Genomic DNA, 13,921 nt, shown 5'->3' with positions numbered 1-13,921 from the left:
AAGAGATCACCAGATAAGATTTGTCCCCAGGCTAATGACACTGGAAACCAGATTACACTTGACAGTACACACACTTGTGGGGTTCTCTTTTGCCAGGCTGCAATCTCTAGGAAATGCTGCATTTTCACTCTAACTGGAGTTCTTGGCCAGAGACTCAACTCCAGAGATTCCAACACATCAGGTCTGACGCTCATCTCAATACTCCAAATAAAGAGGAGACTAGCAAAGGGGCAGAGAAAGGAGATTTACCCATGCTACATAATAAAGCAAGCATTTCAGCTCAGGGTACTGATGAGAGCTTTATGTTTAAATCGAGGAAGAATTGGGGGAGGGGGTGAGAGATGCACAATTAAACAGTCCTAGGCCAAGTATGACCCAATTGACCATTATCTTAGTTCTGGTTCTGTGAGGGGTGCCAGGGAAGTTATTATCACTGTCATCACTTGAGGGGAGCAATCTGGTTTCCATGAGATGAGTACACCTGTGCTAGGGTACAGCCTCATTATTATAGGCAATTGTCCTCATTTGGGAGTGGTCTGTCTTGTGAGGCTCTGCTCTTTATTTTCTTGGGGGTAGTTTTAGTCCCTTGTCACAGAGATGTTATCAATCAGTCCTGCCTTTCCTGGAATCCAAGATGATAGTAGGAAAGAGTCTCAGAGTAAAGGAGACGGATACAAAATGGACGTAGCGATGCCAATCTTTTTTTCTGCTTTTAGTTAAATCATGGGTCAAAGTAAGGAATCAATCAATGCTTTTCAGCAAAAGCAGTTTCTAAGTACCTATTACATCTTTCTTCATAATGAGCACATTCTTAGAACATACTTGAGGTGAATATCAACTCCAGAATCCAGTGCACATTAAATGATCCAGTGGGTTGTGGTCTACTTTTGAGGAAGTCCAGGCTGCGCACTTGTTGGGGATTCATACCTACATGTGACTGGAGTGGAGAGAGCTGGATCTAAGTAAAGTTGTGAGAAGGAAGGAATTTCCTGAATCCCTTGGTCTGTTTAAAGGAATGCTGAGAACTTCCACCCTGCAGGGTCTTAGGGCTTTCCATGAGCCCCACCTTCTCAGAGACCCACCTGCTGTCTGCCCTGGAGCGCTCTCACAAGGTAGGGTTTTCTTCCTGATTTTTTCACCTCTATTTAGAGTTTTCCACTTACACGGAGATGTCTCAGGGTCTAAGAGACTATCTAACTGGTATATCTTATGACCATTATAATATTTCGGTTGTTTTGCCTTTGTCTCCTTCATAATTCCAGGGCTTTCAGCAACTTACTCAATAGTGGGAGTCTTCAGGCCCAGAAAAAGGGTCAGCAGAAGTGACCGCATGGAAAGTGGGTTCATGGAGCTACTCATATTACCCTGTTTAGATAGGATAATGGCTGCTGACTTTTTGTAAAGGATATAATTACTTGCCAAATCACACGTCTCTCTTTCCTTTGATTCAAGCATCCATCCATCCAATTATTCAACTTTTGTCATGTGCTCCCAGGGGGTAGCGGCAATGATGCAGGAATAGCAGAAACCAATAAGGATAATAACTGATCCAACCATCAAGAAGGTCTCTGCTTAGACGGGAGGACAGATTTAGAGGTACACAACCAAAGTTTGTAACAGAATTGTAATCTGCTATTTTATGACGTCGCAATGATTATGATGAAAAAATTACCTAAGGGTCTGATGTGGTTGGACATTTGCAGAGCACAGTGTCTTTGACCTAGAACTTCAAGAGTGAGTTAGTCATTGTTTGGGAATAAAGAGTGCTGCCTCTGGCTAGTCTCAGGCCCAACTATATATTTACAAACTAGATATTTATTGGCAATGGATTCACTAGAAGGATACACAGCACTCTGCAGGGAGGATCAGAGAACATTTCTTAGAACACCAGTGGCCACTCAGGTCTAGGGTTAGATCATGCCCTTGAGTGAGAGAGCCATGCTGGGTAGAAGCACCAGGTCCCCCATGTGCTGGTAGATCCGTGGCCATTGTTTGAAGCAAGAGATCTAACTTTCACCTGTGTGGGCATAACTTCTAGGAAAGTCCACAGATAGGACTTTTTTCCCCTAGGTATTTATAGTTCATTTACAGTCCTGCCTGTAAATTCCTATCAGGAGGCATTTTTAACATAAGTAATTAGTGCCTATTAACTCAATAGACACTTCACCTGAACCAGGTTTCTAGGAAACAGAAGTGAAGTTCAATTTAGTAGTTCTCAGTGAAGAAGAATCAGTGGCTCAGACAAGGTGCAGTATATGCAGAGGTCTGGAAGTCCAAGGAAACCCTGTGAGTTCCAGAACTGGAAATAGTTCCACGTGGTTTAACTACAAGGTGTTGGTGGTCAGGGGAGGAATGGTAGAAGGAGGGGAGAAATTGAATGAGGTCAGAGGGATAAGAGGATCCAGAAAACAAAGTAGACTATGTTAAAGTGCTTAGATTTTTAGCCTGTATGGAATATTCTGGGTGAGTTATGATCATATTTGTATGGTATTGGTATAAAAGATGGGGTCACTGTGGGAAACACTGGAGTCAGGAAGAGAGTAGGTTGTTACAGAAGTTGAGACAACATATAGGGAGTCCCTGTGTTACAAGGGGAGAGGAATGAATGTGAAAATCATTTGCTGCTGTCAGCTATTTGGGATAAGAAAGTGGACTATATCCATGGATGACCACAAATGCTGCTCACTAAGAGAACTAAGAGAAGAGGCAATAGTGTAGGTTTGCATGTGGATGACAAAGGTAGAAAAATGAATTCAAATATTGTTATTTTGCATTTGAAGTGCTAATGAGAATTCCAGTGGAGATACCCAGTAGGCAACACAAATTAGAACACGATTTGAGAGCAGTCTACTTGGAGAGACAGACTTGGGGTCCATCAACTGTGCAGGAGTCATAACCACCAAAATAAATGATATAACCTGAGGAGGAACTTTGTTGGAGAAGAGTAAAGGACCGAGGATGTCCCCTTGAAAATATCAAGAGTTAAAGAACAGGCAGGAAATGAGCTTGTCATGTAGTCTATGATACATGTGATCAGAAGGTAGCTGGAAAGACAAATGAGAAGAGATCCCAGAAGCTAATGGGAGGATTCAGCAGTACAAAGTGGCAAGCTGCGACAAGAGGTACCACGGTGGAAAGGACCTGACTAACTACGACTTCTCTTGTTCTTTTTTTCTTTGTACAACATTTGCACCTACAGACCATCTCCTAGTAGGTGCATCAAAGTCTCACCCATCAGATCAAAACTAAAATCATTTGTATTTAACAACTCTAATCACAATGTCTGGAGAAGAGCTACATTTCTAACCATCTCAGGTGTTTTCCTGTTGAAATAACAAAGGGGGATGCATTTTAGGACCTGATCTGGTGGTATTCAGCTAATATCACAGCAATGCTCTCCTGCATTACCTAGAAGCTAATGATTATCTAAATTAGTTGTATGGCCCAAAGCAAAGAGAAGGTGTTTGGTATGTTTGACCAATCATTAAAATGTGTCTTTCTGGAAAAATACCCTCTAAAGAGAAATGACACCATGATATTCTATCAGCAGTATAGCTAACCCTTATTAAAAGGTTTACTTTGAATGTCTCCCCAGGGTAATTCTATAAAAAAAGAATAAAAAATGTAATATATCATTAGCAGAGGTTGACTTGCTGAAAAATAAGCCAAATTAGTTGAAAATTGCTGCTTAAACATTCTCTAGCTAACAAATATGACTGATTCTCTAGAGAACAGAAGAAACAAAAACCACATCGAAAATGTTTTATATCCCCAAAGTTGGCATACTTGAAATAATCAGTGTCTTAGTTCAAAACTGGCTTAACAGCTTTTGTACAGAAAAACTGTGGCCTGATGCCAATAATAATTCCAGTTTCTTTAGTATTCCTTTGCTCAGTTTGTTTGTTTGGTAGAGCACTTATTCTAAACAAGGAACCATGCTGGGCTGATGGGCATACAGAGTATTAGAAGTCCTTTGTTAATAGATTATAATATTCCAGAGGCACTAGAGAGGAAGATGTTTATGTACATCTCCCATTTAGCTGGGAAGACAGGCATGTACTACTGTACCGACTTATTGTTTGAGATGAGGTCTCACAAACTTTTTGCCCCAGCTGGTCTCAAATCACAACCCTTCAATCTCAGCCTCCCAAGTAGCAAGGATTATAGGCCTGAGCCACCAGTGCCTAGCTATGTACTTTTTTTTTTTTTTTAATTAGCGTACTTTGTATGTAGTATAGGACAGGGAGAGGGGGAAATTGGATTTATGAAGCTAGTTTTTCCTTATTCAGACCAGTTATCATGAGTGTACAATTTCAGATCCCTAACGTGTCCAGCAAGGAGATGGCAGGGCTCCACAGGTGACACAGTGTAAAGACAAAATTATACCCAAGCTCAAGTTCCATGCTGGATAAGCTCTAACTGAGTGACACTGGGGGCTCAGTTATAAGTACTAGTTGTTTTGAGAAAATGGAATTACTTGAGCATTCACATTTGCATGCTGCTATTCTACCTTCCATGCCTTATTTTCATATTTCTTGAGCATCAGTATACCTAATGTTTGTTCCAGTTGGGAGATACCTTTATTTTTTTTTCATTTATTCATATGTGCATAAAATGTTTGGGTCATTTCTACCCCCTACCCCCCAAGAAACTGTTAACTAATGATAAACATGCCCCATTGCCTAATTCACAATGTGAATTCTCCCAGGTTCCCCAAATCCTTCATGCTTCTATTTTCCTCACACAGAAACCAGACAGACTTAAGAAGTCAAAACAGGCTCCCAAACCACACTCTCTTGACTATATAATGGTTTTCAGCTCCCTAAATATCATGAAATTCTGTGACATTTCTCCAATCATCAGTATGTCATCAGGTATTAATCAAATACTTGTGATTCACTGGAAAGTTTTTTATTAGCAGACAAATGGAAACATGAGGCACCAGACAGTGAAATAATCTTTTCAATGGATCCACAGTCAGCCCGCTCTCAAATTCTGACACCTAGGCCCCAAAAATCTTCCATAAATTCAAAGCAAAACAAATGATCTAAATGTCATACAAAACTATCAGGCAGTAAACATAAGTCCCCCACGTTGGTTGTACTTCCTGCCAGAGCACATCCGGAATGCTGACATGCATCTGGCTTGCTTCTCTGGATAATGAAGACTTTTCAACATTAGGATTTGATTTTTAAAAATCATATTGCAGCTGGTCTACATTTGTATAAACGCTGATGTTCCCAATTCCTTCTACAGGTCTGGACTTCGTTTGATTTCCTTTCAGCCTGAAGAATTTCTTTTAGCATTTCTTAATAATGCAAGTCTGATAGAGATGGATTATACCACCTTTTCTCTGTATGTCTGAAAATTTTTGTTGTTGTGTTATTATTGTTGGCCTATATTTTGAGGATTTTAAAACTACATATAGGATTTGATTTTATACACACACACACACACACACACACACATATGTGCTTGCTAAGCAAGTGCTCCACCATGCCTCAAGTATGAATACTCTTATGAGCCATGCCCCTGCTCCTTTTTGCTGTTTTAGTTATTTTTGGAGCAGGGTCTTGCATTGTTGTGCAAGCCAGCCTGGACTGCGCTCCTCCTATGTTGCTTCCCACTTGATTGGGATGATGGTGTGTGCTAAGACACCAGCCATTGGTTGAGATGATAGGGTCTTGCTCATTTTCTCCCTGGGCTGGTCTTGAACTTTGATCTTCCCCCTGATCTGTACCTCTTGAGTAGCTCAGATGACGGGTGAGAGCCACTGCCCTTGACCTATATATGGAATTTTGGTATGGCAATTTTTTTCTTTCAGTACTTTAAAGATATCTTTCCCTTGTTTTCTGGCCTCCATTATTTTATTTTTTTCTTTGACACATTGTCACACCACTGATTGAAGCAAAAGAACACAGCATGCTGTCACTCAAAAGTGGTGTTTTTACTTTGCCCCTTCTTGGTGACTCAATGAGTCATTAGCAAAAGGCTCACTGAATGCTTTTAAAGGATGGCGGCCATTATTAGTTTTGATGAGGAAGTTGGTCCTCAGTCTTCTCATTGTTCCTTCCTATATGTCCCCACTGCAGCACTTAAGGTTATTTTCTTATCTTCGGTTTTCATCATTTCTGTCTACGATTTGTTTATGCATGGTTTTATTTATTTTGTTCCTCCTTGGGATTCACTGTGCTTGTTGGGTCTAAGGTTGGATGGTTTGATGTTTTTCATCCATTTTGGAGAAATTTTCACAATTAGTTCTTCAAATAGTGCTTCTCCTCCATTCTCTTGCTTTTCCTTTTTGGATTCCAATTACACGTATGTTAGAATTTGTTCCACAATCTCTGTGTCATTTTTTCTTTTTGGCAGCACTGGGGTTTGAACTCAAGGCCTCACACACTTGCTAGGCAGATGCTCTACACTTGAGCTACTCTGCCAGCCCTGTGTTACCTTTCATTATCTTTCCTAGCTTGTGTTTCTTTTTCTTTTTTCTTTTTTACAGTTTTAAAGAAGTATTATTGACAAATAAAAATCATATATATTCACTGTGATGATATGATATTTGATACATTATATAATGATTACCAAAATCAAAATAATCAATACATCTATCACCACACAGTTACCCGTGTGTGTGCGCTCAAGTGCACGCATATATGTTCTTTCGTGTACCCCCCCTAAGATCTGCAAATTGCATGTAAAAGCATATTAATAACCATAGCTATATTAATAACCTGCTTCTCATTAGTTCCCTATGAGTTTCTGATTGACTCCTTCACAGTGACCCCTCTTCAAGATCACTTCTACTTCCCTCTGTAGTTCAGTCTTCTGTTGACCTATTGAATGATCTAGTCAATTCTGATAACATACTCTCCTCTGGAAAGTGCTTGATACTTTTAGTAATTTTGTTCATTTAGGTTCTTTTCCATCTCATCTCTCTGATAGGTTAAAAAAAATCCCTGAAAACACAGCCCATTAGTTTGTGCCTTTTGTTATACAGGAGTCTAGAAAATAGTTTCATGTTCTTTGTTTCAGCATACTAGTTCCTGCTTTTTGCACTTACATCCATTCTGATCTGTTTTGACAGAAACTTGAAAAATTCTGCTTACACAACTAACTCAGGCATTGCTGATAGTACGGTTTGAGGGTACAGTTTCATATCAAAAGATAAGCCTGTACCTCTCTGAGATTTGCCATTCTTTCTGGTGAAGAGAATTCTCAAAATAAGATGAGAGCCCAACTTAAAGAAATATGTAGTCATATTATTACAGAAAATACACATATACAGAGACACACCTACACAATAATGCCCAAGAACAGGCTTTTTTTTTTTTTATTGCTGTGCTGGATAGGGGTATCCTGTGACATTTACAAAGGTTCTTACAATATATCAAATATATCATACTTGAATTCACCCCTCCACCAAGGGACAGACTTTTGAACAAGTGATTGATAGATTTATTTTAAAGCTATGAAGTACAACCAAAAAGGAGAAACATCTCTGGGTCTTCTTGGCAAGACCATGGATCTTGGACAGTGTGTAAGAGTCTTCCTTTCTATGGCACTCAGGAAAATTAGATAATCTGGATTTTTTGTTTTGTTTCTCACACCATAATGAAACATCATTTTAGGGTAAAGGAATGAAATCTAGTGGAGAGAGACAAAGTTCTGGAGTTCCTATTTGAAGTACAGCCATATAACAAGCCGACCTCCTGCCAGTGTCCTGCCCCCTCAGAACCTATGCTTGCCTGACACTGTTTCACCACTCGTCTCCTTTTTGCCTCTGGACTAAGAAGCCTTTCTCATTACTGCTCTCAGTGTCCCGCTGCTGAGGGAACCATATGTGCTGACGTATAGCTGTCTTTTTAAGGTACTAGGAAAGCAGCATTTAGAAACAGACTTCTTCCACCCATGCCCTTCAGTCTTAACTGTCAGTCATTTATTCATCCATCAATCAATTTACTGAGGATCAACTATGTGCCTGGCACTGTGAGTCATTTAATGCAGACACATATAGTCTGGATGCAGTTCCAATGCATGTGGAGCACATAAAACATCAGTGTCTAATGAGTTCGGTTCATCATGTGTTTACAGAGTTCTTGTACGCGCTGAGGCATAGAAAAGCACAGTGATCAGAAGGTCAAGCACCCCTTACGCAGTCCAATGGAGGCGCCCCAACCACCACGCCACACTGCCTTGAGAAACACGCAGATTGCTGGGACTGTTAGGGGGATGCAAATGGAGTGATGCAGAGCTTAGCTGGGGAAGAGGGAAGGCCTTCTGCAGAAGATGACCTTGAGATGACCTTGAAGGATGTGGAGAAGCCAGTCAGAAGTGACAGAGACACATTAATTGTGCTTTTCTGGGAAAGGTCAGAAAGCCAAAGGTCGCATATTTTCTTTCATATGTGGAATACAGACCCAACACAAATACAAGCAATATTATGAAAACAGGTCACACTAAGCAGAGGTGACATACAAGAGAGGGAGGTACAAGGAAGAAGTTAAGAAGGTGAATGTGGTTGATATACTTTCTAAACAAGAATGAATATAGAATTTTTAAACCTGTTGAAATCACCATAAGAAGGGGCCTAAGGTAGGAAGGAGAAAAATAGAGAGGATAAACTAATTCTGGTTGTAATACATACATATATGGAAATGTCACAAGACTAGCAGAGCAAATCTTCATAGAACTGTTTAAATCCCAACAGTAAGATACATGGCTTAGTAGTGGCAAGTATAATGACAAAAACTACAAAATTTCTAGTGTGACTAAAAAGTTAAGTTACTCTCAGGTAACACTAATAGAAAGCTAGAGCACAAAATAAAGGAGTGGACAGTCTTCATTTACTACGTGATGGTAACACCTTAGCTGGATTCTGTTTAATTTTAATTCAAGCTTTAGGGAATATTAAAAAACACTGAAGTCTGTAGAGTAGAAGTTCCCTTTCATATTGAAAGTTTAGAAAAACTTAATTTAATATTCTTAGTATGTTAAGAAGAAAGGACACATGTCTGTTGGGCTGAGGGCATTTGTGAGAGTTGGTGGAGTTGCAATGTTCTCAGATACTAGTGGATGCCATGAAGAAGTCCTTCAAAGTAGCAATAAGTTTTCAAACACTCCAGGACAATGGAGGGAGGATGATTTTAGCTATACATAAAGAAAAACATTGGAAAAATTATAATTGCTTAGAAATGAAATGGATGCCTTCAGCAGAGAGTAAGTCTTAATTGCAGAAGGTGTTGAAGTTCAAAGAGACCCAGTAAATGGTATATATCATCCTGTCTGAATTTTGCAAAGAAAGGAGGGTCAAATAATTCTTAATGAGGGCACCAAGAAGACACAATGGGAAAAGGAGAATCTCTTTAATAAATGTTGTGGGAAAGTAAATATGCACGTGGAAAAGAATGAAATTAGATCCTTAGCTAACACTATACACAAATAACAACTCAAAATGGATTAAAGTCCTAAACACAAGACCTGGAATTGTAAAACCTCTGGAAGAAAAACACAAGGGCTATCACATCAAAAGCTCAAGCAACAAGTGGGACTACATCAAACTAAAAACTTCTGCACACAAAAAAGAAGCAATTAGTAAAATGAAAAGGCAACCTATGGATTGGGAGAAGATATTTGCAGATCACATATATGATAATGGATAAGTATTAAAAACATATGAGGAACACACACATAACCTTATTAAAAATGGGCAAATGACCTGGATAGATATTTCTCCACAGAAATGGCCAACAGGTATATGAAAATGTGCTCAACATCCCCAATCACCAGGGAAATGCAAATTGATAATGAGATATTATCTCACACCTGTTTTAGGATAGCTATTACCAAAAAGATAAGAGTTGAAAAGGACTGGAAAGGGTGTGGAGAAAAGGATGTGATAAGGGCATGGAACTCATGTACAATTGGTGGGAATGTAAATTGCACAGCCATTATGGAAAACAGTATAGAGGATTCCCCCCCAAGCTAAACAGAACCACCACAGGACCCAGCAATCCCTTTGCTAGATGTATGTGCAAAGGGTACGAAGTCAGCACCTCATAAATATGCCTGCACTTCTCTGTTCAATGGTACTATTACAATAGCATGGTGTAGAAATAACTTAAGTGTCTGTTGAAGGATGAGTGGGAACATTATGCTATATATACATTATTCAGTCTTAAAAAATAAGGCGATCCTGCCATCTGAGATGATGTGGATGAACCTGGAGGACAATACGCTATGTGAAACAGTCCAGACACCAGAAAAATGCTACATGATCTCACTTACATATAGAATCTTAAAAAACAATTAAATGATAGAAAAGAGAAGAAAGTGACAGCTACTAGGTATGTGATGTGAGAGGAAATGAGAGCTTTATAAGTAAAAGAGTACACAGTTATAGATAGCTACGGTGAATAAGACTACAGAAAGAAGGTTACAGTCATAATACTATATTGTATAATAGAAATTTATTACAAGAGTAGATTTTAAATGCTCTTATCACATACACATGGAAAAGAGTAACAGAGATGATATGCTAATTTGCTTGGCTCTAATAACCATTTGACTATGAATAAATATATTAAAGCCCCTTATGCACAATAAAAATAAATAACTAAGAAAAGAAAGGAGGCGTCATGTAGGAGTGGACTAGTGGGCTTCCTAACATTGAATTTCAGAATTGTGAAAATCTATCTGCTTGAGTTTAGGCAAAGCCAGACTTCCTGGGAAAATGTAGCAGAACACAGGTAGGGCATCTGCTCCCAAGACAAAAATGGGAGCACAGCATGACCTGTTTACTTATCTCAAACTTACTACTCAGCTCCCATGGCAGATGGATTTGAATTAGAGCCCACCCTGTACTTGTACTGTGCACCTTGGGCAGACAGATGAGGAATACCTTGACCATGAAAGTGCCCAGCAGACTGCCTGATGCTCAACAGGCTCTTCATGACCTTTAGCTCACTGGTAGCCAACAGTTGCTCTTCATCTCATCTTTCCTATTCCTACCACTCTTTGAGTCTCTCATTATAGGATAGGAGCAGTTAATGAACTTGCATACTTGGATGACAATATACATTTAATTCACTAACCTCTACCTAAATTTGGCAGTTCCTTTCATTACAAATACAGGCATCGCTATCAGTAATACTAGTGGTATCTTGGAGTTAGGTATAAATAAGAATTGTAGGTATTTTCATATAGTTTAGAGTTGCGGCAGAGCTAAAATCCCACTGTGTCCTTTATGACTCAGTTTACAATAGGTCAAGGCTCCTCGCTTACCTTTGCCTCACTTACCTGTATGATTCAGCTGCAAACTGGGGAATGTAGGGACCCACTCTTCCAAATTGTGGAACCAGATGGACATGCTGCTTTCTAGTGTCCCATCTGCAATGGTCTCTGATCATTATGAGGAAGGAGGCGAGTCAAAGATGGTTGCATAGTTTAATGTTCTCATTCAAACTAAGCAAAACCATTCTTTGCACAGATTTGCCTTTAAATCATGAAACCTAACTGTAACTTGGCTGTGCAGGTGGAGCCTCTGTAATCTGAAAAGCAAAATGCTCTGAAATCCAGAAAATTTTTGAGCACTGACATGATGCTGCAAGTGGAAAATTCCATCCCATGAAACTGTCCACTTACAAAACCATTGAAAATATTGCATGAAATTACGCTCAGCTACGTGTGCAAAGGGCATGTGAAACATAAGTAAATTTTGTGTTAGATTTGAGTCTCATCCCCAGCCTTCCTTGCTATGCCTAATGTGAATATTCCAAAATCTGAAAACACTCTGAATATGAAATACGTCTGGTCCAAGAATTTCTTTTTTCTTTTCTTTTTTTAAATTTTCTTTTCTTTTCTTCTCTTCTCTTCTTTTCCTTCTCTCCCTTTGTCCTTTCTTCTCTTCCTTTCTTGAGTCAGGTTTTGCTATGGAGCCCAGGCTGGCCTTGAATTTGCAATCCTCCTGCCTCAGTCTCCCAAGTGTGGGGCTTTCAGGTGAGTGCCACCATGCCTGGCCTGGTCCATTTCTGATAAGGGATAGTCAATTTGTATTTTAAATGTATTGACTTATTACTTAAAGCACTAATAAAGATGCACACTTTAATATCTATTTTTTATTATTTTGATAACTGTATTTCCTCTTGAATCTTATATTTTATTTCACGTATTCAAAAAGTATTATTCAAGATATTGTCGCAAGATTTTTTTTTTAATCAAATTGCCAAAGGGATCCACCCATGGCACAGAATGGCTAAGAACTCTTTACTATGAGTATTAGAATTTGTAGCAAGAAAGCAAAAGCAAAAAAGAGAAAAGTTTCTGCTTCTGACAGGTCTGTGGAAAGCCAGAATTGAAGGAATTCAGCTAAATTTAGTAATTTTCCTCCCTAAGACACTGTGGGATTACTATTTACAGTTGTAACTGGTGTGTTTTAAAAGAAAACCAGACTCAAATGTAGAACTCAAACACCTCAAATGTTTGTCCCTGACAAAATCCAAAGTTTTGTTTCCAACTCATGCTCAAATATTTGGAAGCTGGAGATGTTGTTGAGGGTTCCCCACTGTTGATGGAGGTGATTAAAAGGGCCATTAACAATGGCTTCCAGGGAAAGAACAGTTGCCTGAAGTCAGGGTGGCGGGGAGGCGGGAGGCCACCAACCCATGCATTTCTGTGACGCTGGCAGTTCACACAGCGATCAATTTCCGAGAACACTGGAGATGTGCTGGAATTGGTGTGGGATTCTGTGCTGTCTGGCTCTAACTGGGACATTCCATAATTACAATGAGATGAGACCACGCTCCGCCGTCTCACATCATCTGCAAGGAAGTTATCTAGCATGAAAAGGACGGGAATGGAAATGGAGAGCCAGCTTGTAGGAATTGCTAACAGAATCACCAGTGGGCAAGCCGAGGTGAAATGGCTTTGATACTAACCAACACACGCAGTTCTCATTAGGCAGTAGGACAGGGAAGGAAGTGAGCATCACGTCTGCTAATTAACTCGGTGATGCTGGATAGCGAGGCATCCTGAGGAAGAGCCAAGAGCACTTAACTCACCAGCGTGGTTAATTACTAGAGAACATTGTTCCCGTGTAATTTCCCACCAGCATCGCGAAAAGATATTTTGCTTTAAAAGTGTTAAAAACATTAAGTGATACTTCTTGCAGGCTATCAGGAGCTTGTAGTGGGAATGAAAAAGATGGCTGGGGATTTCATTTAGTACAAGGTTAATGAATAGAGGTTATGAAGATTGCCTTCCTTAATTCAGTTGGCCCATGGTAGGACATTATTTTATCTAACTTTTTTGGGGGGAAGAACATAAACAATGTGAAAGGATGCAGTGCCTTGGTGTTCTGAGAAAATTTTTTAGGAGTATTTAAAAATTTTTCTGCATGACACGTGGGAAGATTTTTAAATCAGGAAGATTAATGAGATTCTTCATATTATGAGAACGTACAAGCATTGCTGGTGTAACTGTCCAGACGCTGGCAACAAATGCCCGTACACATTTACACATATCATCATAATAATTAGGTTAAAAACACTTTCAAAAGATTATTTTTATCTAACTCTTTTTTAAATCTAACTCTTAAAATAGTTGTTAAGTAGTCTCTTTAAATATGAATGATTTATCAAGTAAGAAAGTAAGCTTTATGCAGGTACACTAATGCAATGACACAGACATGATCACTATGCATAACAGATATGTACAATGATCTTTAGTAATACAACCTGATTTACTTCTATTAATGTGTTCTAAGATGATAACCAGATAAATAAAGAGCCTTCTGCATAAGAATACTTTTTGCAATATAACTTATAATAACAAAAACCCATATAGCTTATAATAGATAGTTCATTAAATAAATGATCATATATTTGTAAAAGGGGTGTATTCCTAATTATTATAAATACATACA

General features: G+C 39.1%; 1 protein-coding gene and 1 non-coding gene across 6 annotated transcripts in view; both read right to left on the bottom strand.

Annotated features, from left to right (window-relative positions):
* The window catches only part of Prkn (parkin RBR E3 ubiquitin protein ligase), a 1,269,303-nt gene that overhangs the window by 93,852 nt on the left and 1,161,530 nt on the right, over nucleotides 1-13,921 (bottom strand). The gene's annotated exons all lie outside the window — the stretch shown is intronic.
* Nucleotides 5,886-6,016, bottom strand: LOC141416609 (small nucleolar RNA SNORA21). Its single transcript, XR_012441243.1, has one exon. It is a non-coding gene; the product is annotated as a small nucleolar RNA SNORA21 (small nucleolar RNA).

Source organism: Castor canadensis, chromosome 1 (genome assembly GCF_047511655.1).
Source record: "Castor canadensis chromosome 1, mCasCan1.hap1v2, whole genome shotgun sequence".
NCBI classification, from domain to species: domain Eukaryota; kingdom Metazoa; phylum Chordata; class Mammalia; order Rodentia; family Castoridae; genus Castor; species Castor canadensis.
The sequence above is the reverse complement of the archived record's forward strand: the minus strand, read 5'-3'. Positions and strand labels throughout refer to the sequence as shown.